This window comes from Pseudophryne corroboree, chromosome 11 (assembly GCF_028390025.1).
Source record: "Pseudophryne corroboree isolate aPseCor3 chromosome 11, aPseCor3.hap2, whole genome shotgun sequence".
NCBI lineage: Eukaryota > Metazoa > Chordata > Amphibia > Anura > Myobatrachidae > Pseudophryne > Pseudophryne corroboree.
In genome coordinates this window covers 207,636,001-207,654,671 of record NC_086454.1, presented here as the reverse complement: position 1 = coordinate 207,654,671, position 18,671 = coordinate 207,636,001, and the positions used below count along the sequence as shown (strand labels likewise).

Here is an 18,671-nt window from a genome sequence, read left to right as displayed (position 1 = left end):
TCAGTATGGATTATCATGCTATATTGCAGAAAATCAATTTGATGCAACTGCTTTACCAACAGTATGTTAATCTTTTCCATTGCTGTTTTGTTGGCTGACTGAAAGAAGATATGCAGTGCATTTGAACCAAAGCAGATGTGTGCTGACAACTTAAATGCACAATCATGTTTGTGTTTTTTCTTTCTTTCTTCCATCCTTTGTAATATCATATTAAATATTAAGGTAGCAGTTTATAATCAATGATTATTGACATAAGAAAAAGAATAAAAACAGTAAACAGAGCTGCTCCAGGTGAGGCAAAGGTGCTCCAGGTGAGGTTTGAACTGACAACCTCACCGTTGCTCAACAGATACTGTCTTATAAGTACCGCACGCTGACCAATTGCGCCACTGGAGCACTTAACAGCATCTGTTGGTTATGCTAGATGTGGATTTTATTTAATACAATCAGTACAGTCATAAGAATAGAAAAAGAAAATAATTTTTGGTGATGAATGATGAGCAACAAAGGAACATGCATGCCAGATGGCACTTGAATAAGCTGTCCACGGTGATAGAAAAGGTTTAAATTAAACCAACAACAATGTTATCATAATAAATGTAATTTTTAGCTTCTGTGGTCATTTTTTACAAGCTAAACACTGCAAGACTGTTTTACAGTTGAAGCAAGGATAAAATATCAACTCTAGTGATGAGACACTTGCTGTAATGACTTCCACCCCAGATGAGACTTGGACCCACAACCCCTGGCTTAGGAGGACAGTGACTTATCCATTATGCCAGTGGTGCTTACTGATGTTCTTATTTAAGACTGTTAGGTTTTTAATAGTCAATTATTTATTTTTGATGAAAAAGTGAAGCTGTTTACTGTGTTCTTTGCGTTACCGAGTACAGCAGGAAATGTGCTGGTACTATCCAGAGCTGTCAGTATGGATTATCATGCTATATTGCAGAAAATCAATTTGATGCAACTGCTTTACCAACAGTATGTTAATCTTTTCCATTGCTGTTTTGTTGGCTGACTGAAAGAAGATATGCAGTGCATTTGAACCAAAGCAGATGTGTGCTGACAACTTAAATGTACAATCATGTTTGTGTTTTTTCTTTCTTTCTTTCTTCCATCCTTTGTAATATCATATTAAATATTAAGGTAGCAGTTTATAATCAATGATTATTGACATAAGAAAAATAATCAAATCAGTAAACGAAGCTGCTGCAGGTGAGGTTTGAACTTACAACCTCGGCATTGCTCAACAGATACTGTCTTTTAAGTACCGCGCGCTGACCAATTGCGCCACTGGAGCACTTAGCAGCATCCGTTGGTTATGCTAGATGTGGGTTTTATGCAATACAATCAGTACAGTCATAAGAATTGAAAAAGAAAATAATTTTTGGTGATGAATGATGAGCAACAAACGAAAGTGCATGCCAGATGGCACTTGAATAAGCTGTCCACGGTGATAGAAAAGGTTTAAAAAAAAGAACAACAATGTTATCATAATTAATGTCATTTTGTAGCTTCTGTGGTTATTTTTTGCAAGCTAAACACTGCAAGACTGTTGTACAGTTGAAGCAAGGATAAAATATCAACTCTAGTGATGATACACTTGCTGTAATGACTTCCAACTCAGACGGGACTAAAACCCACAACCACTGGCTTAGGAGAACAGTGCCTTATCCATTATGCCAGTGGTGCTTACTGATGTCCTTATTTAAGACTGATAGGTTTTTAATAGTCAATTATTTATTTTTGAAAAAAAGTGAAGCTGTTTACTGTGTTCTTTGCATTACCAAGTCCAGCATGAAATGTGCTGGTACTATGCAGAGCTGTCAGTATGGATTATCATGCTATATTGCAGAAAATCAATTTGATGCAACTGCTTTACCAACATTATGTTTATCTTTTCCATTGCTGTTTTGTTGGCTGACTGAAGGAAGATATGCAGTGCATTTGAACCAAAGCAGATGTGTGCTAACAACTTAAATGCACAATCATGTTTGTGTTTTTTCTTTCTTTCTTCCATCCTTTGTAATATCATATTAAATATTAAGGTAGCAGTTTATAATCAATGATTATTGACATAAGAAAAAGAATAAAAACAGTAATGCTCCAGGTGAGGCAAAGGTGCTCCAGGTGAGGTTTGAACTGACAACCTCACCGTTGCTAAACAGATACTGTCTTATAAGTACCGCACGCTGACCAATTGCGCCACTGGAGCACTTAGCAGCATCTGTTGGTTATGCTAGATGTGGATTTTATTTAATACAATCAGTACAGTCATAAGAATTGAAAAAGAAAATAATTTTTGGTGATGAATGATGAGCAACAAAGGAACATGCATGCCAGATGGCACTTGAATAAGCTGTCCACGGTGATATAAAAGGTTTAAATTAAACCAACAGCAATGTTATCATAATAAATGTAATTTTTAGCTTCTGTGGTCATTTTTTACAAGCTAAACACTGCAAGACTGTTTTACAGTTGAAGCAAGGATAAAATATCAACTCTAGTGATGAGACACTTGCTGTAATGACTTCCACCCCAGATGAGACTTGGACCCACAACCCCTGGCTTAGGAGGACAGTGACTTATCCATTATGCCAGTGGTGCTTACTGATGTTCTTATTTAAGACTGTTAGGTTTTTAATAGTCAATTATTTATTTTTGAGGAAAAAGTGAAGCTGTTTACTGTGTTCTTTGCGTTACCGAGTACAGCAGGAAATGTGCTGGTACTATCCAGAGCTGTCAGTATGGATTATCATGCTATATTGCAGAAAATCAATTTGATGCAACTGCTTTACCAACAGTATGTTAATCTTTTCCATTGCTGTTTTGTTGGCTGACTGAAAGAAGATATGCAGTGCATTTGAACCAAAGCAGATGTGTGCTGACAACTTAAATGTACAATCATGTTTGTGTTTTTTCTTTCTTTCTTTCTTCCATCATTTGTAATATCATATTAAATATTAAGGTAGCAGTTTATAATCAATGATTATTGACATAAGAAAAATAATAAAATCAGTAAACGTAGCTGCTGCAGGTGAGGTTTGAGCTTACAACCTCGGCATTGCTCAACAGATACTGTCTTTTAAGTGCCGCGCGCTGACCAATTGCGCCACTGGAGCACTTAGCAGCATCCGTTGGTTATGCTAGATGTGGGTTTTATGCAATACAATCAGTACAGTCATAAGAATTGAAAAAGAAAATAATTTTTGGTGATGAATGATGAGCAACAAACGAAAGTGCATGCCAGATGGCACTTGAATAAGCTGTCCACGGTGATAGAAAAGGTTTAAAAAAAAGAACAACAATGTTATCATAATTAATGTCATTTTGTAGCTTCTGTGGTTATTTTTTGCAAGCTAAACACTGCAAGACTGTTGTACAGTTGAAGCAAGGATAAAATATCAACTCTAGTGATGATACACTTGCTGTAATGACTTCCAACTCAGACGGGACTAAAACCCACAACCACTGGCTTAGGAGAACAGTGCCTTATCCATTATGCCAGTGGTGCTTACTGGTGTCCTTATTTAAGACTGATAGGTTTTTAATAGTCAATTATTTATTTTTGAAAAAAAGTGAAGCTGTTTACTGTGTTCTTTGCATTACCAAGTCCAGCATGAAATGTGCTGGTACTATGCAGAGCTGTTATTATGGATTATCATGCTATATTGCAGAAAATCAATTTGATGCAACTGCTTTACCAACAGTATGTTTATCTTTTCCATTGCTGTTTTGTTGGCTGACTGAAGGAAGATATGCAGTGCATTTGAACCAAAGCAGATGTGTGCTAACTACTTAAATGCACAATCATATTTGTGTTTTTTTTTTTTTCTTCCATCATTTGTAATATCATATTAAATATTAAGGTAGCAGTTTATAATCAATGACTAATGACATAAGTAAAGGAAAAAAACAGTATACAAAACTGATCCAGGAGAAGCTTGAACTCACAACCTCGGCATTGCTCAACAGATACTGTCTTACAAGTACCGCGCACTGACCAATTGCACCAATGGAACACTTTGCAGCATTAATTGGTTATGCTAGATGTGGATTTTATTCAATACAATCAGTACAGCCATAAGAATTGAAAAAGAAAATCATTTTTGGTGATGAATGATGAGCAACAAAGGAACATGCATGCCAGATGGCACTTGAATAAGCTGTCCACGGTGATAGAAAAGGTTTAAAATAAACCAACAAAAATGTCATCATAATAAATGTCATATTTAGCTTCTGTGGTCATTTTTTACAAGCCAAACACTGCAAGACTGTTTTACAGTTGAAGCAAGGATAAAATATCAACTCTAGTGATGAGACACTTGCTGTAATGACTTCCAACTCAGATGGGACTTAAACCCACAACCACTGGCTTAGGAGAACAGTTCCTTATCCATTATGCCAGTGGTGCTTACTGATGTCCTTATTTAAGACTGATCGGTTTTTAATAGTCAATTATTTATTTTTGAAAAAAAGTGAAGCTGTTTACTGTGTTCTTTGCATTACCAAGTACAGCATGAAATGTGCTGGTACTAACCAGAGCTGTCAGTATGGATTATCATGCTATATTGCAGAAAATCAATTTGATGCAACTGCTTTACCAACAGTATGTTTATCTTTTCCATTGCTGTTTTGTTGGCTGACTGAAGGAAGATATGCAGTGCATTTGAACCAAAGCAGATGTGTGCTGACAACTTAAATGCACAATCATGTTTGTGTTTTTTCTTTCTTTCTTTCTTCCATGCTTTGTATTAAGGTAGCAGTTTATAATCAATGACTAATGACATAAGAAAATGAAAAAAACAGTACACAACGCTGATCCAGGTGAGGCTTGAACTCACAACCTCAGCATTGCTCAACAGATTCTGTCTTACAAGTATCGCGCACTGACCAATTGCATCACTGGAACACTTTGCAGCATTAATTGGTTATGCTAGATGTGGATTTTATTCAATACAATCAGTACAGTCATAAGAATTGAAAAAGAAAATCATTTTTGGTGATGAATGATGAGCAACAAAGGAACATGCATGCCAGATGGCACTTGAATAAGCAGTCCACGGTGATAGAAAAGGTTTAAAATAAACCAACAACAATGTCATCATAATAAATGTCATATTTAACTTCTGTGGTCATTTTTTACAAGCTAAACACTGCAAGACTGTTTTACAGTTGAAGCAAGGATAAAATATCAACTCTAGTGATAAGACACTTGCTGTAATGACTTCCACCCCAGATGGGACTTGAACCCACAACCCCTGGCTTAGGAGGACAGTGACTTAACCATTATGCCAGTGGTGCTTACTGATGCTCTTATTTAAGACTGTTAGGTTTTTAATAGTCAATTATTTATTTTTTAGGAAAAAGTGAAGCTGTTTACTGTGTTCTTTGCGTTACCAAGTCCAGCAGGAAATGTGCTGGTACTATCCAGAGCTGTCAGTATGGATTATCATGCTATATTGCAGAAAATCAATTTGATGCAACTGCTTTACCAACAGTATGTTAATCTTTTCCATTGCTGTTTTGTTGGCTGACTGAAGGAAGATATGCAGTGCATTTGAACCAAAGCAGATGTGTGCTGACAACTTAAATGCACAATCATGTTTGTGTTTTTTCTTTCTTTCTTCCATCCTTTGTAATATCATATTAAATATTAAGGTAGCAGTTTATAATCAATGATTATTGACATAAGAAAAAGAATAAAAACAGTAGACAGAGCTGCTCCAGGTGAGGTTTGAACTGACAACCTCACCATTGCTCAACAGATACTGTCTTATAAGTACCGAACGCTGCCCAATTGCGCCACTGGAGCACTTAGCAGCATCTGTTGGTTATGCTAGATGTGGATTTTATTCAATACAATCAGTACAGTCATAAGAATTGAAAAAGAAAATAATTTTTGGTGATGAATGATGAGCAACAAAGGAACATGCATGCCAGATGGCACTTGAATAAGCTGTCCACGGTGATAGAAAAGGTTTAAATTAAACCAACAGCAATGTTATCATAATAAATGTCATTTTTAGCTTCTGTGGTCATTTTTTACAAGCTAAACACTGCAAGACTGTTTTACAGTTGAAGCAAGGATAAAATATCAGCTCTAGTGATGAGGCACTTGCTGTAATGACTTCCACCCCAGATCGGACTTGGACCCACATCCCCTGGCTTAGGAGGACAGCGACTTATCCATTATGCCAGTGGTGCTTACTGATGTTCTTATTTAAGACTGTTAGGTTTTTAATAGTCAATTATTTATTTTTGAGGAAAAAGTGAAGCTGTTTTCTGTGTTCTTTGCATTACCATGTCCAGCAGGAAATGTGCTGGTACTATCCAGAGCTGTCAGTATGGATTATCATGCTATATTGCAGAAAATCAATTTGATGCAACTGTTTTACCAACAGTATGTTAATCTTTTCCATTGCTGTTTTGTTGGCTGACTGAAGGAAGATATGCAGTGCATTTGAACCAAAGCAGATGTGTGCTGACAACTTGAATGCACAATCATGTTTGTGTTTTTTCTTTCTTTCTTCCATCCTTTGTAATATCATATTAAATATTAAGGTAGCAGTTTACAATCAATGATTATTGGCATAAGAAAAAGAATAAAAAACAGTAAACAAAGCTGCTCAAGGTGAGTCAAAGGTGCTCCAGGTGAGGTTTGAACTTACAACCTCGGCATTGTTCAACAGATACTGTCTTATAAGTACTGTGCGCTGACCAATTGCGCCACTGGAGCACTTAGCAGCAGTTCTTGGTTATGCTATATGTGGATTTTATTCAATACAACCAGTACAGTCATAAAAATTGAAAAAGAAAATAATTTTTGGTAATGAATGATGAGCAACAAACATACGTGCATGCCAGATGGCACTTGAATAAGCTGTCCTCGGTGATAGAAAAGGTTTAAAAAAAACAACAACAATGTTATCATAATAAATGTCATTTTTTAGCTTCTGTGGTCATTTTTTGCCAGCTAAACACTGCAAGACTGTTGTACAGTTGAAGCAAGGATAAAATATCAACTCTAGTGATGAGACACTTGCTGTAATGACTTCCAACTCAGATGGGACTAAAACCCACAACCACTGGCTTTGGAGAACAGTGCCTTATCCATTATGCCAGTGGTGCTTACTGATGTCCTTATTTAAGACTGATAGGTTTTTAATAGTCAATTATTTATTTTTGAAAAAAAGTGAAGCTGTTTACTGTGTTCTTTGCATTACCAAGTCCAGCATGAAATGTGCTGGTACTATGCAGAGCTGTCAGTATGGATTATCATGCTATATTGCAGAAAATCAATTTGATGCAAATGCTTTACCAACAGTATGTTTATCTTTTCCATTGCTGTTTTGTTGGCTGACTGAAGGAAGATATGCAGTGCATTTGAACCAAAGCAGATGTGTGCTTACAACTTAAATGCACAATCATATTTGTGTTTTTTTTTTCTTCCATCATTTGTAATATCATATTAAATATTAAGGTACCAGTTTATAATCAATGACTAATGACATAAGTAAAGAAAAAAAACAGTATACAAAGCTGATCCAGGAGAAGCTTAAACTCACAACCTCGGCATTGCTCAACAGATACTGTCTTACAAGTACCACGCACTGACCAATTGCACCAATGGAACACTTTGCAGCATTTATTGGTTATGCTAGATGTGGATTTTATTCAATACAATCAGTACAGTCATAAGAATTGAAAAAGAAAATCATTTTTGATGATGAATGATGAGCAACAAAGGAACATGCATGCCAGATGACACTTGAATAAGCTGTCCACGGTGATAGAAAAGGTTTAAAATAAACCAACAACAATGTCATCATAATAAATGTAATATTTAGCTTCTGTGGTCATTTTTTACAAGCTAAACACTGCAAGACTGTTTTACAGTTGAAGCAAGGATAAAATATCAACTCTAGTGATGAGACACTTGCTGTAATGACTTCCACCCCAGATGGAACTTGGACCCAGAACCCCTGGCTTAGGAGGACAGTGACTTATCCATTATGCCAGTGGTGCTTACTGATGTTCTTATTTAAGACTGTTAGGTTTTTAATAGTCAATTATTTATTTTTGAGGAAAAAGTGAAGCTATTTACTGTGTTCTTTGCGTTACCAAGTCCAGCAGGAAATGTGCTGGTACTATCCAGAGCTGTCAGTATGGATTATCATGCTATATTGCAGAAAATCAATTTGATGCAACTGCTTTACCAACAGTATGTTAATCTTTTCCATTGCTGTTTTGTTGGCTGACTGAAAGAAGATATGCAGTGCATTTGAACCAAAGCAGATGTGTGCTGACAACTTAAATGTACAATCATGTTTGTGTTTTTTCTTTCTTTCTTCCATCCTTTGTAATATCATATTAAATATTAAGGTAGCAGTTTATAATCAATGATTATTGACATAAGAAAAATAATAAAAACAGTAAACAAAGCTGATCCAGGTGAGGTTTGAACTCACAACCTCGGCATTGCTCAACAGATACGGTCTTATAATTACCGCGCGCTGACCAATTGCGCCACTGGAGCACTTAGCAGCATCAGTTGGTTATGCTAGATGTGGGTTTTATTCAATACAATCAGTACAGTCATAAGAATTGAAAAAGAAAATCATTTTTGGTGATGAATGATGAGCAACAAACGAACGTGCATGCCAGATGGCACTTGAATAAGCTGTTCACGGTGATAGAAAAGGTTTAAAAAAAAACAACAACAATGTTATCATAATAAATGTCATTTTGTAGCTTCTCTGGTAATTTTTTGCAAGCTAAACACTGCAAGACTGTTGTACAGTTGAAGCAAGGATAAAATATCAACTCTAGTGATGATACACTTGCTGTAATGACTTCCAACTCAGACGGGACTAAAACCCACAACCACTGGCTTAGGAGAACAGTGCCTTATCCATTATGCCAGTGGTGCTTACTGGTGTCCTTATTTAAGACTGATAGGTTTTTAATAGTCAATTATTTATTTTTGAAAAAAAGTGAAGCTGTTTACTGTGTTATTTGCATTACCAAGTCCAGCATGAAATGTGCTGGTACTATGCAGAGCTGTCAGTATGGATTATCATGCTATATTGCAGAAAATCAATTTGATGCAACTGCTTTACCAACAGTATGTTTATCTTTTCCATTGCTGTTTTGTTGGCTGACTGAAGGAAGATATGCAGTGCATTTGAACCAAAGCAGATGTGTGCTTACAACTTAAATGCACAATAATATTTGTGTTTTTTTTTCTTTCTTCCATCATTTGTAATATCATATTAAATATTAAGGTAGCAGTTTATAATCAATGACTAATGACATAAGTAAAGGAAAAAAATAGTATACAAAGCTGATCCAGGAGAAGCTTGAACTCACAACCTCGGCATTGCTCAACAGATACTGTCTTACAAGTATGGCGCACTGACCAATTGCACCAATGGAACACTTTGCAACATTAATTGGTTATGCTAGATGTGGATTTTATTCAATGCAATCAGTACAGTCATAAGAATTGAAAAAGAAAATCATTTTTGGTGATGAATGATGAGCAACAAAGGAACATGCATGCCAGATTGCACTTGAATAAGCTGTCCACGGTGATAGAAAAGGTTTAAATTAAACCAACAGCAATGTTATCATAATAAATGTCATTTTTAGCTTCTGTGGTCATTTTTTACAAGCTAAACACTGCAAGACTGTTTTACAGTTGAAGCAAGGATAAAATATCAACTCTAGTGATGAGACACTTGCTGTAATGACTTCCACCCCAGATGGGACTTGGACCCACAACCCCTGGCTTAGGAGGACAGTGACTTATCCATTATGCCAGTGGTGCTTACTGCTGTTCTTATTTAAGACTGTTAGGTTTTTAATAGTCAATTATTTATTTTTGAGGAAAAAGTGAAGCTGTTTACTGTGTTCTTTGCGTTACCGAGTCCAGCAGGAATTGTGGTGGTACTATCCAGAGCTGTCAGTATGGATTATCATGCTATATTGCAGAAAATCAATTTGATGCAACTGCTTTACCAACAGTATGTTAATCTTTTCCATTGCTGTTTTGTTGGCTGACTGAAAGAAGATATGCAGTGCATTTGAACCAAAGCAGATGTGTGCTGACAACTTAAATGCACAATCATGTTTGTGTTTTTTCTTTCTTTCTTCCATCCTTTGTAATATCATATTAAATATTAAGGTAGCAGTTTATAATCAATGATTATTGACATAAGAAAAAGAATAAAAACAGTAAACAGAGCTGCTCCAGGTGAGGCAAAGGTGCTCCAGGTGAGGTTTGAACTGACAACCTCACCGTTGCTCAACAGATACTGTCTTATAAGTACCGCACGCGGACCAATTGCGCCACTGGAGCACTTAACAGCATCTGTTGGTTATGCTAGATGTGGATTTTATTTAATACAATCAGTACAGTCATAAGAATAGAAAAAGAAAATATTTTTTGGTGATGAATGATGAGCAACAAAGGAACATGCATGCCAGATGGCACTTGAATAAGCTGTCCACGGTGATAGAAAAGGTTTAAATTAAACCAACAACAATGTTATCATAATAAATGTAATTTTTAGCTTCTGTGGTCATTTTTTACAAGCTAAACACTGCAAGACTGTTTTACAGTTGAAGCAAGGATAAAATATCAACTCTAGTGATGAGACACTTGCTGTAATGACTTCCACCCCAGATGAGACTTGGACCCACAACCCCTGGCTTAGGAGGACAGTGACTTATCCATTATGCCAGTGGTGCTTACTGATGTTCTTATTTAAGACTGTTAGGTTTTTAATAGTCAATTATTTATTTTTGAGGAAAAAGTGAAGCTGTTTACTGTGTTCTTTGCGTTACCGAGTACAGCAGGAAATGTGCTGGTACTATCCAGAGCTGTCAGTATGGATTATCATGCTATATTGCAGAAAATCAATTTGATGCAACTGCTTTACCAACAGTATGTTAATCTTTTCCATTGCTGTTTTGTTGGCTGACTGAAAGAAGATATGCAGTGCATTTGAACCAAAGCAGATGTGTGCTGACAACTTAAATGTACAATCATGTTTGTGTTTTTTCTTTCTTTCTTTCTTCCATCCTTTGTAATATCATATTAAATATTAAGGTAGCAGTTTATAATCAATGATTATTGACATAAGAAAAATAATAAAATCAGTAAACGAAGCTGCTGCAGGTGAGGTTTGAACTTACAACCTCGGCATTGCTCAACAGAGACGGTCTTATAATTACCGCGCGCTGACCAATTGCGCCACTGGAGCACTTAGCAGCATCAGTTGGTTATGCTAGATGTGGGTTTTATTCAATACAATCAGTACAGTCATAAGAATTGAAAAAGAAAATCATTTTTGGTGATGAATGATGAGCAACAAACGAACGTGCATGCCAGATGGCACTTGAATAAGCTGTTCACGGTGATAGAAAAGGTTTAAAAAAAAACAACAACAATGTTATCATAATAAATGTCATTTTGTAGCTTCTCTGGTAATTTTTTGCAAGCTAAACACTGCAAGACTGTTGTACAGTTGAAGCAAGGATAAAATATCAACTCTAGTGATGATACACTTGCTGTAATGACTTCCAACTCAGACGGGACTAAAACCCACAACCACTGGCTTAGGAGAACAGTGCCTTATCCATTATGCCAGTGGTGCTTACTGGTGTCCTTATTTAAGACTGATAGGTTTTTAATAGTCAATTATTTATTTTTGAAAAAAAGTGAAGCTGTTTACTGTGTTATTTGCATTACCAAGTCCAGCATGAAATGTGCTGGTACTATGCAGAGCTGTCAGTATGGATTATCATGCTATATTGCAGAAAATCAATTTGATGCAACTGCTTTACCAACAGTATGTTTATCTTTTCCATTGCTGTTTTGTTGGCTGACTGAAGGAAGATATGCAGTGCATTTGAACCAAAGCAGATGTGTGCTTACAACTTAAATGCACAATAATATTTGTGTTTTTTTTTCTTTCTTCCATCATTTGTAATATCATATTAAATATTAAGGTAGCAGTTTATAATCAATGACTAATGACATAAGTAAAGGAAAAAAATAGTATACAAAGCTGATCCAGGAGAAGCTTGAACTCACAACCTCGGCATTGCTCAACAGATACTGTCTTACAAGTATGGCGCACTGACCAATTGCACCAATGGAACACTTTGCAACATTAATTGGTTATGCTAGATGTGGATTTTATTCAATGCAATCAGTACAGTCATAAGAATTGAAAAAGAAAATCATTTTTGGTGATGAATGATGAGCAACAAAGGAACATGCATGCCAGATTGCACTTGAATAAGCTGTCCACGGTGATAGAAAAGGTTTAAATTAAACCAACAGCAATGTTATCATAATAAATGTCATTTTTAGCTTCTGTGGTCATTTTTTACAAGCTAAACACTGCAAGACTGTTTTACAGTTGAAGCAAGGATAAAATATCAACTCTAGTGATGAGACACTTGCTGTAATGACTTCCACCCCAGATGGGACTTGGACCCACAACCCCTGGCTTAGGAGGACAGTGACTTATCCATTATGCCAGTGGTGCTTACTGCTGTTCTTATTTAAGACTGTTAGGTTTTTAATAGTCAATTATTTATTTTTGAGGAAAAAGTGAAGCTGTTTACTGTGTTCTTTGCGTTACCGAGTCCAGCAGGAATTGTGGTGGTACTATCCAGAGCTGTCAGTATGGATTATCATGCTATATTGCAGAAAATCAATTTGATGCAACTGCTTTACCAACAGTATGTTAATCTTTTCCATTGCTGTTTTGTTGGCTGACTGAAAGAAGATATGCAGTGCATTTGAACCAAAGCAGATGTGTGCTGACAACTTAAATGCACAATCATGTTTGTGTTTTTTCTTTCTTTCTTCCATCCTTTGTAATATCATATTAAATATTAAGGTAGCAGTTTATAATCAATGATTATTGACATAAGAAAAAGAATAAAAACAGTAAACAGAGCTGCTCCAGGTGAGGCAAAGGTGCTCCAGGTGAGGTTTGAACTGACAACCTCACCGTTGCTCAACAGATACTGTCTTATAAGTACCGCACGCGGACCAATTGCGCCACTGGAGCACTTAACAGCATCTGTTGGTTATGCTAGATGTGGATTTTATTTAATACAATCAGTACAGTCATAAGAATAGAAAAAGAAAATATTTTTTGGTGATGAATGATGAGCAACAAAGGAACATGCATGCCAGATGGCACTTGAATAAGCTGTCCACGGTGATAGAAAAGGTTTAAATTAAACCAACAACAATGTTATCATAATAAATGTAATTTTTAGCTTCTGTGGTCATTTTTTACAAGCTAAACACTGCAAGACTGTTTTACAGTTGAAGCAAGGATAAAATATCAACTCTAGTGATGAGACACTTGCTGTAATGACTTCCACCCCAGATGAGACTTGGACCCACAACCCCTGGCTTAGGAGGACAGTGACTTATCCATTATGCCAGTGGTGCTTACTGATGTTCTTATTTAAGACTGTTAGGTTTTTAATAGTCAATTATTTATTTTTGAGGAAAAAGTGAAGCTGTTTACTGTGTTCTTTGCGTTACCGAGTACAGCAGGAAATGTGCTGGTACTATCCAGAGCTGTCAGTATGGATTATCATGCTATATTGCAGAAAATCAATTTGATGCAACTGCTTTACCAACAGTATGTTAATCTTTTCCATTGCTGTTTTGTTGGCTGACTGAAAGAAGATATGCAGTGCATTTGAACCAAAGCAGATGTGTGCTGACAACTTAAATGTACAATCATGTTTGTGTTTTTTCTTTCTTTCTTTCTTCCATCCTTTGTAATATCATATTAAATATTAAGGTAGCAGTTTATAATCAATGATTATTGACATAAGAAAAATAATAAAATCAGTAAACGAAGCTGCTGCAGGTGAGGTTTGAACTTACAACCTCGGCATTGCTCAACAGATACTGTCTTTTAAGTACCGCGCGCTGACCAATTGCGCCACTGGAGCACTTAGCAGCATCCGTTGGTTATGCTAGATGTGGGTTTTATGCAATACAATCAGTACAGTCATAAGAATTGAAAAAGAAAATAATTTTTGGTGATGAATGATGAGCAACAAACGAAAGTGCATGCCAGATGGCACTTGAATAAGCTGTCCACGGTGATAGAAAAGGTTTAAAAAAAAGAACAACAATGTTATCATAATTAATGTCATTTTGTAGCTTCTGTGGTTATTTTTTGCAAGCTAAACACTGCAAGACTGTTGTACAGTTGAAGCAAGGATAAAATATCAACTCTAGTGATGATACACTTGCTGTAATGACTTCCAACTCAGACGGGACTAAAACCCACAACCACTGGCTTAGGAGAACAGTGCCTTATCCATTATGCCAGTGGTGCTTACTGATGTCCTTATTTAAGACTGATAGGTTTTTAATAGTCAATTATTTATTTTTGAAAAAAAGTGAAGCTGTTTACTGTGTTCTTTGCATTACCAAGTCCAGCATGAAATGTGCTGGTACTATGCAGAGCTGTCAGTATGGATTATCATGCTATATTGCAGAAAATCAATTTGATGCAACTGCTTTACCAACATTATGTTTATCTTTTCCATTGCTGTTTTGTTGGCTGACTGAAGGAAGATATGCAGTGCATTTGAACCAAAGCAGATGTGTGCTAACAACTTAAATGCACAATCATGTTTGTGTTTTTTCTTTCTTTCTTCCATCCTTTGTAATATCATATTAAATATTAAGGTAGCAGTTTATAATCAATGATTATTGACATAAGAAAAAGAATAAAAACAGTAATGCTCCAGGTGAGGTTTGAACTGACAACCTCACCGTTGCTAAACAGATACTGTCTTATAAGTACCGCACGCTGACCAATTGCGCCACTGGAGCACTTAGCAGCATCTGTTGGTTATGCTAGATGTGGATTTTATTTAATACAATCAGTACAGTCATAAGAATTGAAAAAGAAAATAATTTTTGGTGATGAATGATGAGCAACAAAGGAACATGCATGCCAGATGGCACTTGAATAAGCTGTCCACGGTGATAGAAAAGGTTTAAATTAAACCAACAGCAATGTTATCATAATAAATGTAATTTTTAGCTTCTGTGGTCATTTTTTACAAGCTAAACACTGCAAGACTGTTTTACAGTTGAAGCAAGGATAAAATATCAACTCTAGTGATGAGACACTTGCTGTAATGACTTCCACCCCAGATGAGACTTGGACCCACAACCCCTGGCTTAGGAGGACAGTGACTTATCCATTATGCCAGTGGTGCTTACTGATGTTCTTATTTAAGACTGTTAGGTTTTTAATAGTCAATTATTTATTTTTGAGGAAAAAGTGAAGCTGTTTACTGTGTTCTTTGCGTTACCGAGTACAGCAGGAAATGTGCTGGTACTATCCAGAGCTGTCAGTATGGATTATCATGCTATATTGCAGAAAATCAATTTGATGCAACTGCTTTACCAACAGTATGTTAATCTTTTCCATTGCTGTTTTGTTGGCTGACTGAAAGAAGATATGCAGTGCATTTGAACCAAAGCAGATGTGTGCTGACAACTTAAATGTACAATCATGTTTGTGTTTTTTCTTTCTTTCTTTCTTCCATCATTTGTAATATCATATTAAATATTAAGGTAGCAGTTTATAATCAATGATTATTGACATAAGAAAAATAATAAAATCAGTAAACGTAGCTGCTGCAGGTGAGGTTTGAACTTACAACCTCGGCATTGCTCAACAGATACTGTCTTTTAAGTGCCGCGCGCTGACCAATTGCGCCACTGGAGCACTTAGCAGCATCCGTTGGTTATGCTAGATGTGGGTTTTATGCAATACAATCAGTACAGTCATAAGAATTGAAAAAGAAAATAATTTTTGGTGATGAATGATGAGCAACAAACGAAAGTGCATGCCAGATGGCACTTGAATAAGCTGTCCACGGTGATAGAAAAGGTTTAAAAAAAAGAACAACAATGTTATCATAATTAATGTCATTTTGTAGCTTCTGTGGTTATTTTTTGCAAGCTAAACACTGCAAGACTGTTGTACAGTTGAAGCAAGGATAAAATATCAACTCTAGTGATGATACACTTGCTGTAATGACTTCCAACTCAGACGGGACTAAAACCCACAACCACTGGCTTAGGAGAACAGTGCCTTATCCATTATGCCAGTGGTGCTTACTGGTGTCCTTATTTAAGACTGATAGGTTTTTAATAGTCAATTATTTATTTTTGAAAAAAAGTGAAGCTGTTTACTGTGTTCTTTGCATTACCAAGTCCAGCATGAAATGTGCTGGTACTATGCAGAGCTGTTATTATGGATTATCATGCTATATTGCAGAAAATCAATTTGATGCAACTGCTTTACCAACAGTATGTTTATCTTTTCCATTGCTGTTTTGTTGGCTGACTGAAGGAAGATATGCAGTGCATTTGAACCAAAGCAGATGTGTGCTAACTACTTAAATGCACAATCATATTTGTGTTTTTTTTTTTTCTTCCATCATTTGTAATATCATATTAAATATTAAGGTAGCAGTTTATAATCAATGACTAATGACATAAGTAAAGGAAAAAAACAGTATACAAAACTGATCCAGGAGAAGCTTGAACTCACAACCTCGGCATTGCTCAACAGATACTGTCTTACAAGTACCGCGCACTGACCAATTGCACCAATGGAACACTTTGCAGCATTAATTGGTTATGCTAGATGTGGATTTTATTCAATACAATCAGTACAGCCATAAGAATTGAAAAAGAAAATCATTTTTGGTGATGAATGATGAGCAACAAAGGAACATGCATGCCAGATGGCACTTGAATAAGCTGTCCACGGTGATAGAAAAGGTTTAAAATAAACCAACAAAAATGTCATCATAATAAATGTCATATTTAGCTTCTGTGGTCATTTTTTACAAGCCAAACACTGCAAGACTGTTTTACAGTTGAAGCAAGGATAAAATATCAACTCTAGTGATGAGACACTTGCTGTAATGACTTCCAACTCAGATGGGACTTAAACCCACAACCACTGGCTTAGGAGAACAGTTCCTTATCCATTATGCCAGTGGTGCTTACTGATGTCTTTATTTAAGACTGATCGGTTTTTAATAGTCAATTATTTATTTTTGAAAAAAAGTGAAGCTGTTTACTGTGTTCTTTGCATTACCAAGTACAGTAAGAAATGTGCTGGTACTAACCAGAGCTGTCAGTATGGATTATCATGCTATATTGCAGAAAATCAATTTGATGCAACTGCTTTACCAACAGTATGTTTATCTTTTCCATTGCTGTTTTGTTGGCTGACTGAAGGAAGATATGCAGTGCATTTGAACCAAAGCAGATGTGTGCTGACAACTTAAATGCACAATCATGTTTGTGTTTTTTCTTTCTTTCTTTCTTCCATGCTTTGTATTAAGGTAGCAGTTTATAATCAATGACTAATGACATAAGAAAATGAAAAAAACAGTACACAACGCTGATCCAGGTGAGGCTTGAACTCACAACCTCAGCATTGCTCAACAGATTCTGTCTTACAAGTATCGCGCACTGACCAATTGCATCACTGGAACACTTTGCAGCATTAATTGGTTATGCTAGATGTGGATTTTATTCAATACAATCAGTACAGTCATAAGAATTGAAAAAGAAAATCATTTTTGGTGATGAATGATGAGCAACAAAGGAACATGCATGCCAGATGGCACTTGAATAAGCTGTCCACAGTGATAGAAAAGGTTTAAATTAAACCAACAACAATGTTATCATAATAAATGTCATATTTAGCTTCTGTGGTCATTTTTTACAAGCTAAACACTGCAAGACTGTTTTACAGTTGAAGCAAGGATAAAATATCAACTCTAGTGATGAGACACTTGCTGTAATGACTTCCACCCCAGATGGGACTTGGACCCACAACCCCTGGCTTAGGAGGACAGTGACTTATCCATTATGCCAGTGGTGCTTACTGATGTTCTTATTTTAGACTGTTAGGTTTTTAATAGTCAATTATTTATTTTTGAGGAAAAAGTGAAGCTGTTTACTGTGTTCTTTGCGTTACCAAGTCCAGCAGGAAATGTGCTGGTACTATACAGAGCTGTCAGTATGGATTATCATGCTATATTGCAGAAAATCAATTTGATGCAACTGCTTTACCAACAGTATGTTAATATTTTCCATTGCTGTTTTGTTGGCTGACTGAAGGAAGATATGCAGTGCATTTGAACCAAAGCAGATGTGTGCTGACAACTTAAATGCACAATCATGTTTGTGTTTTTTCTTTCTTTCTTCCATCCTTTGTAATATCATATTAAATATTAAGGTAGCAGTTTATAATCAATGATTATTGACATAAGAAAAAGAATAAAAACAGTAAACAAAGCTGCTCCAGTTGAGGTTTGAACTCACAACCTCAGCATTGCTCAACAAATACTGTCTAATAAGTACTGCGCGCTGACCAATTGCACCACTGGAGCACTTAGCAGTATCTGTTGGTTATGCTAGATGTGGATTTATTCAATACATTCAGTACAGTCATAAGAATTGAAAAAGAAAATAATTTTTGGTGATGAATGATGAGCAACAAACGAACGTGCATGCCAGATGGCACTTGAATAAGCTGTCCACGGTGATAGAAAAGGTTTAAAAA

General features: G+C 36.1%; 3 non-coding genes across 3 annotated transcripts; all 3 read right to left on the bottom strand.

Annotated features, from left to right (window-relative positions):
* Window positions 1-1,210: 1,210 nt before the first annotated feature.
* On the bottom strand, window positions 1,211-1,303 carry TRNAL-UAA (transfer RNA leucine (anticodon UAA)). Its single transcript is given in 2 exon segments — window positions 1,211-1,246; window positions 1,266-1,303. It is a non-coding gene; the product is annotated as a tRNA-Leu (tRNA).
* A 12,608-nt stretch (window positions 1,304-13,911) lies between these two features.
* Window positions 13,912-14,004, bottom strand: TRNAL-UAA (transfer RNA leucine (anticodon UAA)). Its single transcript is given in 2 exon segments — window positions 13,912-13,947; window positions 13,967-14,004. It is a non-coding gene; the product is annotated as a tRNA-Leu (tRNA).
* A 1,709-nt stretch (window positions 14,005-15,713) lies between these two features.
* Window positions 15,714-15,806, bottom strand: TRNAL-UAA (transfer RNA leucine (anticodon UAA)). Its single transcript is given in 2 exon segments — window positions 15,714-15,749; window positions 15,769-15,806. It is a non-coding gene; the product is annotated as a tRNA-Leu (tRNA).
* Between the last annotated feature and the right edge of the window lie 2,865 nt (window positions 15,807-18,671).